Here is a 19,415-nt window from a genome sequence, read left to right as displayed (position 1 = left end):
GATGCCACAAAATTGCAGGTATCAGGATGAACAAAACTTAATTTATGATGTGGTGATACTTGAACTACTACTTAAATTTTACATTTACTTTCACGGTTCCCAGGCGTGATTGGCTGTACAGATGGCACTCACATTCCAATCATTGCTCCTTCAGTAAATGAAGGAGAGTATGTGAACAGGAAGTCTCTCCACAGCGTTAATGTACATCAGGGGTGCCCAATCCCGGTCCTCGAGAGCTACCGTCCTGCAGCTTTTAGATGCATCCTTGTTCCCACACACCTGAATCAAATGGTTTGATCTCTTCAGCATGCCATCATGTTTGGCAAAGGCCTGATAACAAGCCATTCATTTGATTCAGGTGTGTGGGAACAAGGATGCATCTAAAAGCTGCAGGACAGTAGCTCTCGAGGACCGGGATTGGGCACCCCTGATGTACAGGTACATAGTTCCCTGTAGCATTTCAAACTAACAAATCATTTCATTATAGTAATGGATGCTAATTTGTGTTCTCTGCACTGTGAAGATCATATGTGATGCTGCCAACATTATCACAAATGTGGAAGCCAAGTGGCCAGGCTCTGTGAGTGGTGGTGGTGGAGGACCCCCACCTGTTTTTCGGGCCTCCGTTTTTTTTTCTAGTGGCCATAACGGGTCACATTTGAGCATACAGAGTAAGCAAATATGTACTTGTAATGTGCTCAGATAATTTCAATAAGTGCTTACAGAAAGAAAATTAATGTAGCCTCTAACTGCAATTGATTTACATCGGACAAACAGACCAAGCACTATGGCTCATAATACAATTACACCTTACCTGTTTGGACTATATTTTTATATTTCATTTTTACTTGCTGCCAGGAACGTTTGGGGCCTGTTGGGTTGCACTTGTGCTCACATCATCACAAAATAAAATGTATAAAATAAAAAATAAAATATAATAAAATAACGTGTTAAATGGGTGGAAATCCCTAGATCAATGTTTAAATTAACACTCACGCATTGACTCTGTCGGCTATGTTTTGCCATGCATGCTCCCTTTTTTTTGCAGCTGAGGCTGTGTTACTTTTTTTCTGCAAAATTTGCGTGTTATCAGCATATGCTGCCATCAGAATTTCGGCGTCAAGCGCTGTAAAATACATTGACCGCGCCTTCTTTCCCTCCGTCTCCATGGTGACTCGCTTAATCTGTGCTCCACTAATCAGGGCTTTATGTATCCTCGTGCGCGTGCTTAACTTGGGGTTAAAGCAACTCCGCGTTGATTGAACTACTTGTTATCAGCCTTTTAACCATACTCTGCTGACTGAGTTGGGCTCAGTTTATGAGATTTAATGTGTCTTTTACTTATTTTTTATTATGTCCAAAGACAAAAAATAAGTTTGTTTTTTCCTGTTTTATATACTAAATTGTTTAAATATAGAGGTTCAATAAAATTTTGATAAATTAATTTTCTGATTATTTTAATTCTAATTATAAAACTAAGTAATAGTTCACAGATAACAGACGAGACCATCAGAAGTCAAAGAAACACTTTAATATTTTTATCTTTGGTACTGAAACTCGTCTGTTGCCATGGTTCAGCAGTGAAGCCTGTCTGTTACCATGGTTACCAAGCTCAGAGAGGGAAGTGAAACATCTGGAGAGCATTTCCACCCAAACTCCCAGTTTCTCTAACATCTCTCTCTCTCTCTGCAGTGGGTCGAGTCCCCCCCTCCCTGACCGTGCTGGCGCCCTCTAGTGAGGAGCTGCAGCAGGGGAAGGCTACAGTCATGTGTGTGGCCAACAAGGGCTTCCCCTCAGACTGGAGGCTGTCCTGGAAGGTGGATGGCAGTGGCAGCATCAGCTGGGAGGAGAGCAGGAGCCCCGGGGCGCTGCAGAATGACGGCCACTACAGCTGGAGCAGCACCCTGAGGCTCCCTGCAGACCAGTGGGAGAAGGTGGGCTCTGTGACCTGTGAGGCCACCCAGGGCTCCCACACTCCACTCTCAGAGACTCTGATGACAGACCAGTGTTCCCAGTCCTGAGCTGACTCACTGGGACTCTGATACTGGCTTTAGTCTGCAGCTTCTCTCAGTCTGCTCCCTCTGTGTCTGTATTGCTTTGATAGTTTTCATGTTTTCATGCTTGTGGCACTGTTGATGGTTTTAATACTTCAAATAAAAACTGAGGTCTTCAAATAGTGGTTTTCATGTGTTTCCATTCAGCTGCTCTTCTGTCTGATAATCATCCTTCAGGTTCAGCAGTGATGCTTCCATACACTGAAAATCTCTGCTTCAGTAACTTTGACTGAGAGAATCACATGTGCTGTATCACATCAGAGTGTAAATGTAAAAAAAATGAAAACAACTAAAAAAAGAAAAGAAAAAGCTATAAGTTAAAAATAGAATCACAGCCAACAGCTGCTCCCTGTTATAAATAGTTTTAAAGTCTTTTGCAGTTGCATTATTTTCCATCATGTGGGATTTTGTGATGATCTTTGCTGTTGGGTGTAGAAGAAGTAGAAAACATGGTGACAGATTATTGTAACCTGCATGTGACCCGTGATGAGACCCGTCCTGGTTTTCTTCAAAGTCAGAATTGATAAAATAACCCAAAGAAAAACTAAACTTTCTTTATCAACATAGGAGACACTAAAAATGTCTCTTTCAGAACATCAGTGCAGGTTAAAAAGTGTAAATGTCAGAATAATTTATGTCACAAAGATGAAGTTAAAGACTTGATGAACTAAACTTTAAATCTTCAGATCAAATCATGTGAAATATTTCTGTGACCAAGAATGTAGCTGAGCAATCTACATACATACATATATCAGTACTGCAGTTTACTAAAATATTCTCATTTAATAACTACTTCCCAGTTTGAATATTTACAGGAGAGTTTCTGTTAGGTTTGTAGCTTGAACCCATCCGCTGGAACGTTGAAGACAATATAATTACACTGCTAAGCAAGACACAAATAGGCAAAGTTCTTCATGTTACTCGTGCACGGGAGAGAACCAGACAGAGCGCCGTTCCTTCGCTTGACCCCAGTAGCTCTCGTCCGTTCTCCCATACACTGTCCTTTTATTGAGGTTACATGAATATGCATAGGTTCATTAACATACGACGTCTACATACAAACAAAGAGTACCTTGCCTGTGTGTGTGTGTGTGTGTGTGTGTGTGTGTGTGTGTGTGTGTGTGTGTGTGGGGACTGCTGATCAAAGGGTCAAACATCCTTGGTCAGGAAGAGGGTAGCCTCCCCCTCACCCTAGATGGTTCATCCTAGATAACACGGTGAGGAAGTCCTGCAGTTCATCTAAACAAAGAGCACTTAGACTAGAACAGACGCAACTACGTTAATCCTACCATAAAACAATAAGACACGGTATGACCTCTCATGCTCCCAAAGTACACACAAAGTTTGCAGACTATCAAGGATCAAAACCTCTACCAATCTACAACTAATTACAAAACTCTAAGCATATATAAGTAAATATTTCTAAGCATAAATGACAATCAACAATACAAATCTAACATTTCCCCCCTTTTTGACCTTTATGCCTGAAAAGTTCCCAGGTATGAATACGTCATGTCTGACAGTTTCAATGCAAACCTTTTTATACTCAGCATATGTCAAATCACCCTAAATTACTGAAAGGTACACAGTTTAATAAATGTATTAGCAGTTACCCCATTCATTGAGCTCATCTCATGGCAAACTGCATCTTACGAGCAACCAAAGAAATTGTTAATTTAATAGTGAAACTAAAAAAGTAACATTTTGAAAAACATCTCAACTTGGTGGTGCTTCCTCCGGGTGTGCACATCACATGTCTTTCTGCAGAGTGGTTTAAGCTCTGCAGGGCGTCATGAATGTCTCTTCCAGTTGTTTCCATCACTGTCCATAGGACCAGAGTCCAAATGTATGTAGAATAAACATTCAAACATACCAGTTGGTTTTGTGGTTCGTCAACATGGGTCTCAGCTATTTCCAAGCTGCAGACCTCTCAGCACTCTAGTTTTATGGCCTCTTACCAGCCCCCATCACCTGACTTCAGACCTTCGTCTTGTGAGGGGGATATTTATGACTCCTTAATTGTCCACGCTCTGCAGAAAAAGCTCTCTGTGGAAAGGGTGCTGGGTTCCGTCATCTTACTGCTGTTATGATCCCAGCAGCCTTCAGAGTGTCATCGTATGCACAGTATAGTGGCACAGCATTAGGTGATGTTCATAGGAAACTGCTGTCATCACCACCATAGCTTCTGGTTCCTGTGCTTTCACAGAATCATGATGTCATCCTCGAACTCCTTCTGCGCTGTCGATGGAGCTTGGCACGCTCCCCTCATCCCACGAGTTTTCATGTTCCAACGCTGCTGAAGGTTTAAGGCAGAGCACGTCGTACACCTTAGTCGTCTTCCTCAGCGTCAATATTGAATCTTTCATTTTATTTAAAATCTTGCTGTGGGAAGTCTCCTCTTGATTTCCTGGAAGCTTAGTAGCACAGCTCTCTGTGTGATGTCTGCTGTGCTGAAGATGATCTCTGATCCTCCTGAAGCCTCTCTCCCATCTTGTGGATGATCTTTGACCTCAACCACTGCCTGGTCCTGTCAGCTATGCGCTTCTCACTGGGCCTCTGAAGATTTCTCAGGAGATTACTGCTGCACCTGTATTTCCTTGCTAGGAAGACAAACTATTTGGAGAGTATGTCAACAATCATCAAACCACATTCTTTAGTTCAGTGAACTTCACTTATAGGCCATCAAAGCCTCATCTGAACATGGGTGCACCACTTGCATAGGTTTAATATTTGTAAATAAAACGGCTAATCGCACAAATCACTGCAACAATAATAAAAAACATTGTTTAATGTTAATCCTTGGACCCCTCCTCTTGACGCATGGACACACCCATGAGTCAACTCACCAAACCTGGATTCCAGTCTTAAAGAAAAAGATTAGCTAGATCATATCCCAGGCAACATCAGGGCATCTCCTCCCCTGGAGCAGCACCACCCTGGACCCATAATCCTGCAATGAAAATGTTAGTGTGCTTTGCATATTAAGTTTGCTTAACACCTGGCTCTCCCAGGAGCCTGCATACACACCATCATGGCCTGGAAAACAAAATCTGGAAGTAAAATCAAACTTCATACCTGTAAACAATTGTATCATAAGGACAAGAAGCATTCAACATCAGCAAGACAAGTGTCATGTGCAGGTTTTCTCAAATCAGTAAACTACAATTATTTTCATAAGTCGCCTCAGACATGGATCATCCCATGTACTCAGGCAACATTAATGTAATCGGTGACTGCTCTTAAGCAAAGTCACTCCACTTATATATTACTATGGGCTCAAAAGTGGCCAGCTAATGAGCCCATATCAAACTATCCCAGAAACACTGTATCTCTTATTTGTTTCACTCATGTCACTTGTCCGTTTCAGCTGAATCTTCCACAGCATTCTCAAAGAAACTAACATTAGCAATGCACATTGACTGTAGTCAGACAGAGGTCAGACACAGGTCAACAGGTTCCAGAGGTGCCATAAAAACACCATAAAGTCAACCCTAGCTGTGGAAAGAAGTAACACCAGTTCTCAACACAGGAAATTTCACACATGTTATTCACATTATCAAAGTAACCTTCACATTTTCCCATCAACACAATGCAACAGCATCACCACTCATAACCCGTAAACACAGTTTTCCTCACACATAAACCCAGAAATCCTGTAGTAGGAAAAAACATCAACCAGTTGTCCTGGTATAAATCGCATCATCAATTCACACGAAGAACTGGCATGCTGTAAGAAAAGAAAATGCAAATATTAGCGCTTGCGCAGGCGTATGCATACTTTGTCACAGTTATCTCTGTGAGTAACTCAAGCCTATGAATAACACACCTGATAAATGCACAGACACAGAAAATGGCATTTAAAAGGTTAAATCATCATGCAACCTCGAGTGTTGCTGTCATCTTTCTGCTCCTGTAAAAGGAAACACATGGGTTCATCTGCACCTTTGTCAGGTGGGGGTTAGCTTCACACAATCATGTTCAGTCAGTCAGTCAGATATTTTAAAATTCTTACTCATTCACTCAGTGGTTCCTTCTTTTGCTAATTGTGGAAATTATCATCGCATTCGTTTCCACGCTCAGCAAAACGACGTTATTTCAAAAAGAAAAATAATTTAGACTGGATTTCCTCGTTGAATCCTTTTTGGGGGGGACTCTCATTTCCTAATTGTCCCAAATAAGTGGCTTTCTCCTGAACCCATTTTAAATGTGGAGAAACTCACTTGCAACAATTTTCTTGACGACGTGTAACGCTTTTAATTCCCGACTTGCAGATCTGCTCAAAGAAAAGAAATTCACAAGCAAAAATCAGTGCTTGTTCAAAAATGAAAAATAACAGAGATTATCAAACCAAACTCTCAGTGCACTGTGAAAGTATCAAAATAAAAAGGCCTTGTTAAGTCATGACACAAGCTCCTCATCTCAGGAGGGTAAATCATACCATTAGCATGGTTTATCATACCATCATACTAATCGGCAGGCTCAACTTCACAACAAAAGAAAAATCATCAGCTAGATTCACTCCAAATCAACCATCAGCTGCACAACACACAACATAACCCTAATGTCATATTAGCTATGAGTTTAATCACCCGGTCTGTGCTCTTCACTCATTTAAGCCACAGATCTATTTTATTCAATTTTTCCTTTTTCCCTTCATCATAAAACATGTGACATGCTGTCATGCACTTCACAAAACAGTCTGTTCTGACGTATTCAGAGTTGTGTATCTAAATACAGGATTCACTCGCACATCAAAGCAGGAAACTCAGTGTTTTAGAGTCTCCACTCAACACACAACAACTCCAACACATCTCATTCACTCATACTAGAATTCAATCACCTTTCATTAATCTAAAACCGATCAACTAATTTGCATATCAGCTATTAACCCACTAAGTTGACAGGACGACAGAAAAGCATGTTCAAAATAGTATAACAAAAGACAATTTCCCTCATACAGTAAATTACTTATGCTGCCTCAATCAAGCAGGAAGCTTCTCCCAATTTACCATTTTAACACTAAATTTATTGTCTGATCACTGATTTATCAAACCAGGATTTTTTTTTTTTTTCCCACAAAAGTTAAATTGTTGTCCTGCAACTTGTAGAGTCAATTTTTTTCTTTAGGATAAATTCAGTATTTGATAACAAGTGTCTGCTAAATTGACACTATTGTAACACTGATGAAAGATAACAAGCTAATTTTCATTGCATGGGTTTGTGTTATTAGGCAGGTCTAATGCATGTCTGTGGAGCTGCATCTCCAGCAGAGCATGTTCTTAAAGCTGCCTTTCCTACACATTTCTCTGCTATTATTTAATCATTTCTTAACTAATGTGCTATGAGTCTTCATGAGTCATTTTGTGTTTGGAATTGTTAGTAGGGTTAATGCATGTTCTGCTTGTGTGTGTGTGATTTTGTATATGTTTCTATTTTCGCAATGTTTCAGACTCCGTCTCAATTTTCCAACTTAAGCAGTCAGTTTTCTTTTCCCCAGGTTTGCTAACCCAAATTTTGATTTCCCACATTAAATAATTCCTATGTGTTCTCACCTAGTCTTCTCACTCTGTTGTCCTCTCACTCTTTTGTCCTCTCCCTCTTCAACAGTCCCGGCAGTTCTCCTTCAGCTTTGTCCTGTCTAGTAGCTGAAGTGCTGCTGCTGCCTTCTTGGGCGACTTCTTAGCAGCTGCTGCCGGTTTCTTGGCTTTGGCCGCGGCGGGCTTCTTGGCTTTGCTCTCAGTAGCCTTGTTCATCTTGAAGGATCCGGAGGTCCTGGTGCCCTTGGTCTGCACCAGAGTGCCCTTCGCCACCAGGCTCTTGATGGCGGTCTTGACACGGGCCTTGTTCTTGTCCACATCGTAGCCTCCGGCAGCCAGAGCCTTCTTGAGAGCGGCCACAGACAGGCCGTTGCGCTCCTTGGAAGCGGCCACGGCTTTCACAATCAGCTCGCCCACGCTGAGGCCGACCTTCTTGGGCTTGGAAGTCATCGTCTTCTTCTTCTTGGCCTGAACCTCGGCGCAGGGCGTGTTTATGATGGAGCCTTTCCCACCACAGCGCTGGCACGTTGAACGCATCATGAAGGGTCCATTTCTTTCATGTCGCTAGCCGCATGTGGCTTGCCCGAGTCACTCAGTCCTTTTTGAGCATTTCAACATGCTGCCGCCGCAGACCCTGGCCTCAGATCCAGCAAGTTTAGCGCGCTGATCTCCAAAAAAGTCCCGAAGGCCAGAAAGACGTCAAATAAGTGTCTCGTGCTGAGAACTCAAACAAAAACTCCTCTTCACGCTGCCATCTTGCTCGCCCCTCCGTGAAATTCAACCAATCAGACAGGAAGATGGGTTTGCTTTCTTCTTCTGCTGCTGTTTATCCACATTGCTGCTGCTTTGCTGGGACTTTTTGTGCTCAGGACTTGCTGCTGTCTCTTTATCATGGAGCTGCATTCCTTATCTTCAGGGAGGAGTGAGCTCGCTTGTGAGGTTGAGAAACACATGGCACTGTAAATAAGTCAGCCAGAAACTTGGCCTGCATGTTTCCAATGATGTTAAACTATAACTTTCTTCCGACCGCTGCATGTGGAAAATTGATTCAGGTCTGCTTTTCACCTGAAAGTGACAAACTAAGACATTTCATTATTATCATCACTGCTTAATCAACACACATCTCTCTCTGTGTGTGTTTTTGTGAACAGTCTTTTCTTAAAAGCAGAAAATGAAATTGTAGTTGTTTTTGGCTGATCAACACAAAACCTTTTTCCTATGATTTTTCTTTTTCACTCTTTTTCACTCTTTTTTTTTTCGTTACAATAGCTGGTGACCTGCAGAATCACCGCTCTCACTCACAATCAAAGGCAATTACTTTTACACAGCGCACAAAAACACTGTGATGTCAGACACATTCACACTCACTTTTTCATCTGCATAAATAAACCATATGGCTGGAGATATGTGCCATGGTGATCCATAAGCATGATCACCAGTTTATTTAATTATTTTTAATCCAACAAAACAAATAAACAAAAACATGATGCTGATGCTACACACACACACGAGTCAAGGTGCAGAAAAACTGCTCATGGAAACGCTGCACACTCTCTGTTTCCCTCTCTTTGAGTAGTTCTCAGACAGCTCTTGATCTGATAATGTGTAGCTTGCTCATCAGCTCAAAAAACAAAAACAAAACTGCAACGCGACATCACACAGTAGTTGCATGCTCTGCCCACAGTGGCAAAGTCTTACACTTACATATTCAACACAGCTTCTCCATCATGTATTTTTAGATGTTTCATACAGGGTTGAGCATATTAGTTGTTTTCACAGATGTGCTCTATATCTCAACAATGGCTCATAACAAGACGACAGTCTTTCACACAGGTCAAGTGCCTCTATGCACTTCATGAGTTTAAATATTTACCTATATCACTTCTCCTCACATGTCATTGTACTGAATTTAAGCAACCACAAGTTTAATGTAGGTTACTTTTAACAACTATCCACCTCAATGGTTTGGCACACAGGCTGTTAACATTTTGTGTCAGGAAGGGGTGGGGGGAAAGCCACCCACCAGAGCACAGCTGCTGATGTGGGCTGGCCTTTTCCACACACTCTTCAAGGCTGGTGTGTTTTCTGAAAACTTCTAACATTTGAATCTCTTCCATTTATAAGCCTGCGATTAACCGCACGGCTCAGGTCCGCGTGAAACCCGCGCGACCGCATTCGCGTGCACCCACGCAGCTGTGGAGCCTTCGCTCTCTCTCTTTTATACATAAATACTTTGTGCTGCCAGGAGCAAAGTCCAGCACAAACGTCTTTCTCCCTCTAACTCACTCTTGGTTGCTTAGAAACCCATGATAACAACAACAGTCGGTGTTACAGACCACGTGTTCTGCTCCGCACACACTCACACAACAACAACAACAAAAACGACGACGACGACAACAATGACAACAACACAAAATAGGCCTACTCCGGACTCACACTGGACCGCTCGGGACCCTGACCCAGTTGTGGGACGCTCACCCACTCGCGCGACAAAACCCAATGAAGGGACGCTCGGGACACACACCCAGGGCGATTTCAAAACCGGACACTCACCGGACGCTTGGGACCCTTGGGCGATTTAACCAAAACTTCTTTTTCGGGACACTAACCCAGTTATCGCTCCACAAAGCAGCGAACTTCTCAACGCCTCACAAAATGGCGGAGACTGCACAACGACACGGTTATAGAGTCGGCCTCTTTAAACTTACTTGGCGTTGCTTAGCGTGTAATATCAGCCTGAATCCCGCCGATCGCCATTCATCGAGGAGAAAGACAGACAGCGAATCCACAGGAACTTCCTGGCTGACGTCAGTCTTTCAGCGTGCCTCCCCCCCCTCGGTGAATGCGATCCCAGGGATCCGGCATCGAAGGACCAATTAATGTTAGGTTTGTAGCTTGAACCCATCCGCTGGAACGTTGAAGACAATATAATTACACTGCTAAGCAAGACACAAATAGGCAAAGTTCTTCATGTTACTCGTGCACGGGAGAGAACCAGACAGAGCGCCGTTCCTTCGCTTGACCCCAGTAGCTCTCGTCCGTTCTCCCATACACTGTCCTTTTATTGAGGTTACATGAATATGCATAGGTTCATTAACATACGACGTCTACATACAAACAAAGAGTACCTTGCCTGTGTGTGTGTGTGTGTGTGTGTGTGTGTGTGTGTGTGTGTGTGTGTGTGTGTGTGGGGACTGCTGATCAAAGGGTCAAACATCCTTGGTCAGGAAGAGGGTAGCCTCCCCCTCACCCTAGATGGTTCATCCTAGATAACACGGTGAGGAAGTCCTGCAGTTCATCTAAGCAAAGAGCACTTAGACTAGAACAGACGCAACTACGTTAATCCTACCATAAAACAATAAGACACGGTATGACCTCTCATGCTCCCAAAGTACACACAAAGTTTGCAGACTATCAAGGATCAAAACCTCTACCAATCTACAACTAATTACAAAACTCTAAGCATATATAAGTAAATATTTCTAAGCATAAATGACAATCAACAATACAAATCTAACAGTTTCTTCATCACAGATCTGACTCACAGTATCAACTGTTTTGTGTTTCACATGTTCTTCTGTGCGAGCTCGTCAGGATGGACACAAGTCTGATGTTTTGAGTCAAACCCACATAAACATTTAGGTTAGACTGTGTGTGTGTGTGTGTGTGTGTGTGTGTGTGTGTGTGTGTGTGTGTGTGTGTGTGTGTGTCCTCAGTGAACTGTATCAGTCTCTGCAGTATCTTCCAGCTGCAGCAGTCACTTCAGTTTCTGTTCAGTCTGACTGAGGGAGGTTTTTGTACGACTGTTTTTCACTGTGTGAACACCCACTGACTGTTAGGATAGTGAGCACTCTGACAGTAATAAACTGCTGCATCTTCAGCCTGGACTCCACTGATGGTCAGAGTGAAGTCAGAGTTTGATCCACTGCCTGTAAAACGAGCTGGAATCCCTGATTGTCGATTGCTAGCAACATAAATGAGCAGTTTAGGAACTCCTCCATCTTTCTGTTGGTACCAGTGTAAATAGTATTTGCTATAAACATCCTGACTGGTCGTACACTTGATGCTCACAGTTCCTCCCACAGCAGAGCTCACTGCTCCAGGCTGAGTCACTGTGATCTGTCCTCTGGACTCTGAGGACACAGAGACAAAAACATAAAGCAGCTTCATGGTTTTGTGGGCTTCATTTCAGAGGGACAGATGTTGATAGAGGAGAGGAGTTTGATTCTCTGGACTTTACCTGTGAAGCAGCAGCAGAGGAGAGTCCAGATGAGGACGCAGATCAAAGTCATGTTTTTGATGAGGAGGATTTCTGTGGCTTCTGTTGTGATGAAGGACAGCTGTCAGTCATCCAGTGTTCAACTCTCAGGACTATAAACTCTCCCAGAGCACTGGAGCATGGTGCTGCTGATGCAAAGTGCCTCTCTATGGAAATGAACTGACTGACACACACATTGAATGACTTTGTCTGTTTTTTTGTTTTATAATGTTGTTTTTCTTTGCATTTCATGTTTATTATTGTGTGCATGAGAAACACAAATCAGCAGTTAATGTCAAATTACTGATCCCTAAGCTTTCTGAAGCTGATCAGTGTCTTCATCTGTATGCTAGTTTATATTATATTAGGTGGAGGTAATTATGGTGAACAAAGCTGAGGTACAGTGTTAATGTCCAATGATTTTCTCATTTTCTTTAACAACTCTCGATCTTGATATTTTTGGTCAGATAAAGATGTGGGGAACATAATAGCATATAGATCTGTCTCTCTTATTATTGTTTTCTTTTATTATTTTCATACGGTAAACCTTCGTTCTATGAATAGATTCTGATTCCATCGGTCAGCTCTCTGACAGCACTTCCATTCTCCAGATCCTTCCTCAGGTTCATTTGTACAGCAGGATGCTCTTCCTTACTGCAGCGAAATCATGAAGGACAGCTGTCTTCAACATAACATCGTATTTTCCTCTCACTGATTCCTGATTAAATAAATCATTCATGGCATCTTCATAAAGAACACAAGTTTTAAAAACATTTTAGACACATTTTTAACAAAGATGGTTTTAACTGTGTGTCTTTTAGACCTGAAGAAGCTTCTTGGATGAGAGGTGAAACATCTTCAAGAAACTTAAAGAAGTCCAGTTTGTTTCTTTCTAAGCTCCTTACACGACCATGATCTGGATGACTGAGGACCTGCACAGACTGTTTTTCTGAGTTTCTCCATCATAGCAGAACATCATTGTGGTGAACCTGGCTGCATGCTGAAGCAAAGTTTCCACAGAGAGTCTCACCCTGAACAAGGAGCCCCGGCGTGTCCAGCAGTAGAGTCAGTGACTCTTCACTTTTACTAAGTGACGATATTTTAAAACACAGCAGAAGATTTATTTTGAATTCATGTTGGTGAAACTCCATCTGCTGAAGAAAATCACAAGTTTTGACTGAAGTCTTCACACCTCCACAGTGTTTTGTCAACTTCTGTTTACAAGGTCAAACTGAAACAATTATTGTTGTTGCATTTGTTCAATGATTTTCTTTACTGTTCAGAGAGTGTGATCACTTATGATTTAGTAGTTTACAATAATAACAATATCCCTATAATAACATAATAATTATGTGAATATCTAAGGTTTAATATAGGCCCAAATGTGTGTTATCTTTTAATTACCATAGCATTGGGTTTTCTTCCATCATGACAGTTTTTACATTTGCAGTAATATTTTAGATTAGGTTTGTGTAAATGTTTATCATGCAGATATGTTGATTTTTATTATTTAGTCCAGCTGAGAGACTGTATAACAAATACAAAGATGTCTGTTATTGTCTGTTTCAGTGCAAAGATGAAGTCAGACACACAGAAACTGTGACACACTGGGTTGTTTGACTTGTTGACCAATCAGACAGGATGGTCAGTGTCAGGGTCGTTACTAAAAAGAGTACAACATAAGCCTGAGGCTACAGCCCCACGCACTGACGTGAATCCCTGTTCTGATAAAGACGTACATATGATCTTTCTTTTAATATTAAGATAACATGATTTGTTCTGAGTGATCACTAATGTCATTAAACAATTCAGTCTTGAGCTGAGTGATCTCTTCCAGGATGACAAGAAGCACTAGAGACCAATGAATATTTGAATGAGAATAAAAATGATGTGATTCTCGTGTTTTCTACAGTCCCCTGAGCTCGACACAGTTGAACATCTCTGGAAGATTTTGGAGCAATGTGTTCGATAGAGGTCTCTACATGTTTTTAGACAATGGCTATGGGCTGAAATTGTGGTCATAAATATTTTGTACTTGTAAATAAAGTGCGTAGTTGTGAACTGAGTTTTGTAACCTTGTAAACCAAAATATGTGAAACTTTTATGTTTGTGCATCTACAGATACACCCTGGTTGCCGCCTCTAAAACTGCCTTACAAACAAAAAAATTTAACTCATCCTCCCCCACATTCATATCAATCCTTTGCATTTCTTCATCACTAACTATTCTAAATGTATCCCAATCAGCATCACTAAAACACCACTTCTTCACCCCCCTTATTTCCTGTTTCTCTATACTCAACTCAATCGCTGTCATTATACAGGGGGTGCAGAATTATTGGGCAAATGAGTGTTTTGTCCACATCATCCTCTTCATGCATGTTGTCTTACTCCAAGCTGTATAGGCTCGAAAGCCTACTACCAATTAAGCATATTAGGTGATGTGCATCTCTGTAATGAGAAGGGGTGTGGTCTAATGACATCAACACCCTATATCAGGTGTGCATAATTATTAGGCAACTTCCTTTCCTTTGGCAAAATGGGTCAAAAGAAGGACTTGACAGGCTCAGAAAAGTCAAAAATAGTGAGATATCTTGCAGAGGGATGCAGCAGTCTCAAAATTGAAAAGCTTCTGAAGCGTGATCATCGAACAATCAAGCGTTTCATTCAAAATAGTCAACAGGGTCGCAAGAAGCGTGTGGAAAAACCAAGGCGCACAATAACTGCCCATGAACTGAGAAAAGTCAAGCGTGCAGCTGCCAAGATGCCACTTGCCACCAGTTTGGCCATATTTCAGAGCTGCAACATCACTGGAGTGCCCAAAAGCACAAGGTGTGCAATACTCTTAGACATGGCCAAGGTAAGAAAGGCTGAAAGACGACCACCACTGAACAAGACACACAAGCTGAAACGTCAAGACTGGGCCAAGAAATATCTCAAGACTGGTTTTTCTAAGGTTTTATGGACTGATGAAATGAGAGTGAGTCTTGATGGGCCAGATGGATGGGCCCGTGGCTGGATTGGTAAAGGGCAGAGAGCTCCAGTCCCACTCAGATGCCAGCAAGGTGGAGGTGGAGTACTGGTTTGGGCTGGTATCATCAAAGATGAGCTTGTGGGGCCTTTTCGGGTTGAGGATGGAGTCAAGCTCAACTCCCAGTCCTACTGCCAGTTTCTGGAAGACACCTTCTTCAAGCAGTGGTACAGGAAGAAGTCTGCATCCTTCAAGAAAAACAGGATTTTCATGCAGGACAATGCTCCATCACACGCGTCCAAGTATTCCACAGCGTGGCTGGCAAGAAAGGGTATAAAAGAAGAAAAACTAATGACATGGCCACCTTGTTCACCTGATCTGAACCCCATTGAGAACCTGTGGTCCATCATCAAATGTGAGATTTACAAGGAGGGAAAACAGTACACCTCTCTGAACAGTGTCTGGGAGGCTGTGGTTGCTGCTGCACGCAATGTTGATGGTGAACAGATCAAAACACTGACAGAATCCATGGATGGCAGGCTTTTGAGTGTCCTTGCAGAGAAAGGTGGCTATATTGGTCGCTGATTTGTTTTTGTTTTGTTTTTGAATGTCAGAAATGTATATTTGTGAATGTGGAGATGTTATATTGGTGTCACTGGTAAAAATAAATAATTGAAATGGGTATATATTTGTTTTTCGTTAAGTTGCCTAATAATTATGCACAGTAATAGTCACCTGCACACACAGATATCCCCCTAAAATAGCTACAACTAAAAACAAACTAAAAACTACTTCCAAAAACATTCAGCTTTGATATTAATGAGTTTTTTGGGTTCATTGAGAACATGGTTGTTGTTCAATGATAAAATCATTCCTCAAAAATACAAGTTCCCTAATAATTCTGCACTCCCTGTATAACTATTCGACTTGTTGAACATGTTGACTGATTTTTACTTAATCGTTAGGGAAAAGAGAAAAAGAAACTATTTTTAGATTGGAAGCAAACGTGTGTGTGTGTGTGTGTGTGTGTGTGTGTGTGTGTGTGTGTGTCCTCAGTGAACTGTATCAGTCTCTGCAGTATCTTCCAGCTGCAGCAGTCACTTCAGTTTCTGTTCAGTCTGACTGAGGGAGGTTTTTGTACGACTGTTTTTCACTGTGTGAACACATCTTTACTGTTGATAACATGAGCACTCTGACAGTAATAAACTGCTGCATCTTCAGCCTGGACTCCACTGATGGTCAGAATGAAGTCAGAGTTTGATCCACTGCCTGTAAAACGAGCTGGACATTCTGATTTTTTATAAGAAGCACTACTAATAAGTAGTTTAGGAGGCCCAACGTTTCTCTGTTGATACCAGGCTAAACGGTGGTAGCTGCCATCTACATAAACATCCTGACTGGTCGTACACTTGATGCTCACAGTTCCTCCCACAGCAGAGCTCACTGCTCCAGGCTGAGTCACTGTGATCTGTCCTCTGGACTCTGAGGACACAGAGACAAAAACATAAAGCAGCTTCATGGTTTTGTGGGCTTCATTTCAGAGGGACAGATGTTGATAGAGGAGAGGAGTTTGATTCTCTGGACTTTACCTGTGAAGCAGCAGCAGAGGAGAGTCCAGATGAGGACGCAGATCAAAGTCATGTTTTTGATGAGGAGGATTTCTGTGGCTTCTGTTGTGATGAAGGACAGCTGTCAGTCATCCAGTGTTCAACTCTCAGGACTATAAACTCTCCCAGAGCACTGGAGCATGGTGCTGCTGATGCAAAGTGCCTCTCTATGGAAATCATCTGACTCTATCAGAGAATTGGATCAGTCAGCTCACATGTTTTTGAATAAAATTATTTTAAAGAATGATCTGGGGTTCAAGTTAATGAAGATAAAACTGAATTCCTTGTCTGTTTCCTGGACAGATTTGTGTCTAGTGAAATGAAAGCTCTTTGTATCATTTAATCACAATTAAATCCTCTGTCTGGACTCTTGGGATAAGCCTTGACTCTGCATACATTTAGGATTCTCATGTCAAATCTCTAGTTCTCTCTCGTGTTATTCATATTTATTAATTTATTTGTTCATTGCAATTCATTTTACACTTTTGTACATATGATAGGCGAGCACCGTCATTGAACTTTTTCAGCCATACGTCTGCAGCAGGTCCCTGAGGTCTTGTGATCAGGGTCTGCTTACTGTACATCATACAAGGCTGAAAACTAAAGGAGACAGAGCTTTTACCACAGTGAACCCAGACTCTGGAACTCTCTCCCTTTGAGTTTTAGATGAGTGGATGCAGTGGTGTCTTTTAAGAAGAAACCAAATGTCATGTTTTTAGACTTGATTTTAGTGAACTCTTTTCCTTAATGCTCTGTTACTTTCATATGAAGCACTTTGTGATCCTTGTCTTGAAAAGTGCAACATAAATAAAACTTTACCTACTTACTTTTGTCATATGGTTGATTGATGGTTCAGCCAGAATGTCACAATATTCCACGTTAACATTTTATATAGATAGGATTGAAATCAGTAAACAATAGGGAAAAAATTAAATAAAGGTTGTGTAATTTTGCTTCACATGTCACGGTCGGACGGCTCTTTCCGGACGACCCTGCTTGTGTTTATGTTTTGTTATGTTTGCTTCTCCCTCCCTGGGGCCCGTTCTTCGTACCTCGCTAAGTAGGTTAGCCGGATTAGATTGTTGACGATTTCGCGTGATCCTGGATCAGTCGGTTCCCCGAAGCTCATCCGGGACTTGCTGTCATAGCAACAGAGCCGTAAGCGTAAACCTGCTCGGGAGCAGGTTTACTTTATGTAAACAGGATTAGATCGCGGCCACGCAGGTATTTCCGCTTCATTTATACGAAAGCAACAGCGATATTTTTCCACTGTTTCACCATAAATAAATATTATCAATGTAACTAAAGATAATGCAGCACTTGATCCTTTTATTGATGTCACACAGATACATACAGGTCATTTCCTAAAAAAGGGAAATGAACTATTAACATTCTATTACATGTATGTGATTATTACAGATGTAATTCATATTTCAGAGTAGTAATTGTAAATTACTTCATGTAATCAAGATGAGAGACCACGGCTATAAAAGCGAAGGTGGATTTGGGAAGCCTGTCGCAGCCATGTCCTGTCCGTATACGCGACCAACCCATTGCGGAAGGTGCAAGATTGATAAGGAGAGTCCTCAGAATTCAGCGTATATTGCGGGACAGACAGGATCCTTTAGCTCAGCGCGACAGTGTGCTCATAGAGAGATATCGATATTCCCGTGAGGGTATTATTTACTTAACCAACTTGTTGACGAGGGGGTGCAGGACCACCACCTGTCTTTTTTTCCTCTGCCCTTTTCTTGGTTGCTGTTATGAACAAACTAACAGAGTATTACAGGCCAGTATTACCTTGCCAAGAGACGCAAAGCAATCTAAGAGATAAATATTACCATTCTGTAGAATACTCCTGTATTCCACTTTTACTTGTTCCCATGTTCTTGTGGGTCCTGTTGTGGCTCTAATGTGAAAGGGGATATAATATAACATATTATAATATAATATAATGCCATATGATATTGGACAATATAGTGTCATATGATAGATCTACCCTACCGCCTACTGGTGTTGGCCAGAGGGGCCGATGGCGCGATATGGCAGCCTGGCTACAACCGTAGCTGCCTCCACCAGTGTGTGAATGTGGGAGTGAATGAATAGTGGTATCGTAAAGCGCTTTGGGTGCCTTGGAAAGCGCTATATAAATCCAATCCATTATTATTATTATTATTAAATTACCTACGAGTTTGATTTGTCAGCAACTTTCTGCCAGCCCTCTCTCCTTGCTTTTGCAGCCTTTGCAGTGTTCTCTTGCGTTTTAATTAAACTCTGAAACTCCTGTAATCCCTCACTCATGAGTTCTTGCTCTGCTGCCGGAAAATACCGAGCACGCCCCTTCGACATTTTCGCCGACCAATCAGCGGGTTGCCGATCAATGTTTCTACTATCGATGCGTAGCCCCTTTTACGACACCCAGTGATGTCACATTCCTGCGTCCAGCTGTAGTAATCGTCAACAGCAGGTGTGTTCGGGGAACCGGATTAGCGAGCTCACGGTTAGCGCGATGATTTGATCTTGGATGTGTCATTTGATCTTGGATGTAGTAAGCGACGTACGAAGAACGGGCCCCTGGTCCTCGGGGCTGTTTACGGAAGTGCGCGCTGTGGGAGAGGTGTGTCCTGGCAACTGTCATCACTGGGAGTCCCTCTTCGCTGTTGCCGGCCCACCTGCAGCTGATTACCTGACCAGCGGTTGGTAATCATTCCTCCAGGCTAGAAAGGGGTATTTAACCTGGACTCGCGGAGACAGTCGACGTGGGATTATTACTCCGAACTGGTATAGTCTGTGCGAGCGTGTTATTCGGCTAGCGTGTGACTAACGCTGGATTTTCCTTCTTCCTCCAGGAAGGGCGAGTGGAGAAGCGAGTTGGGGAGCACACACACTAAGGGAGTTACAACACGGAACGCACTGGGAGCAAGGGACGAGCACGATTGGAAAATTGCACTTTTGAGTGAATTGTTGGACTTGTCTGTTTCACTGTAAA

General features: G+C 42.1%; 2 pseudogenes; both read right to left on the bottom strand.

Annotated features, from left to right (window-relative positions):
* Window positions 1–2,923: 2,923 nt before the first annotated feature.
* LOC146548598 (histone H1 pseudogene) lies at window positions 2,924–11,234 on the bottom strand (annotated as a pseudogene).
* Window positions 11,235–11,384: 150 nt separating this feature from the next.
* On the bottom strand, window positions 11,385–19,134 carry LOC146548597 (Ig kappa chain V region 3547 pseudogene; annotated as a pseudogene).
* Between the last annotated feature and the right edge of the window lie 281 nt (window positions 19,135–19,415).

This window comes from Mchenga conophoros, linkage group LG22 (assembly GCF_057382185.1).
Source record: "Mchenga conophoros isolate Kocher_MC1m ecotype Shallow Benthic linkage group LG22, M_conophoros_male_GT1.1, whole genome shotgun sequence".
NCBI classification, from domain to species: domain Eukaryota; kingdom Metazoa; phylum Chordata; class Actinopteri; order Cichliformes; family Cichlidae; genus Mchenga; species Mchenga conophoros.
This window is presented reverse-complemented; position numbering and strand designations above follow the sequence as displayed.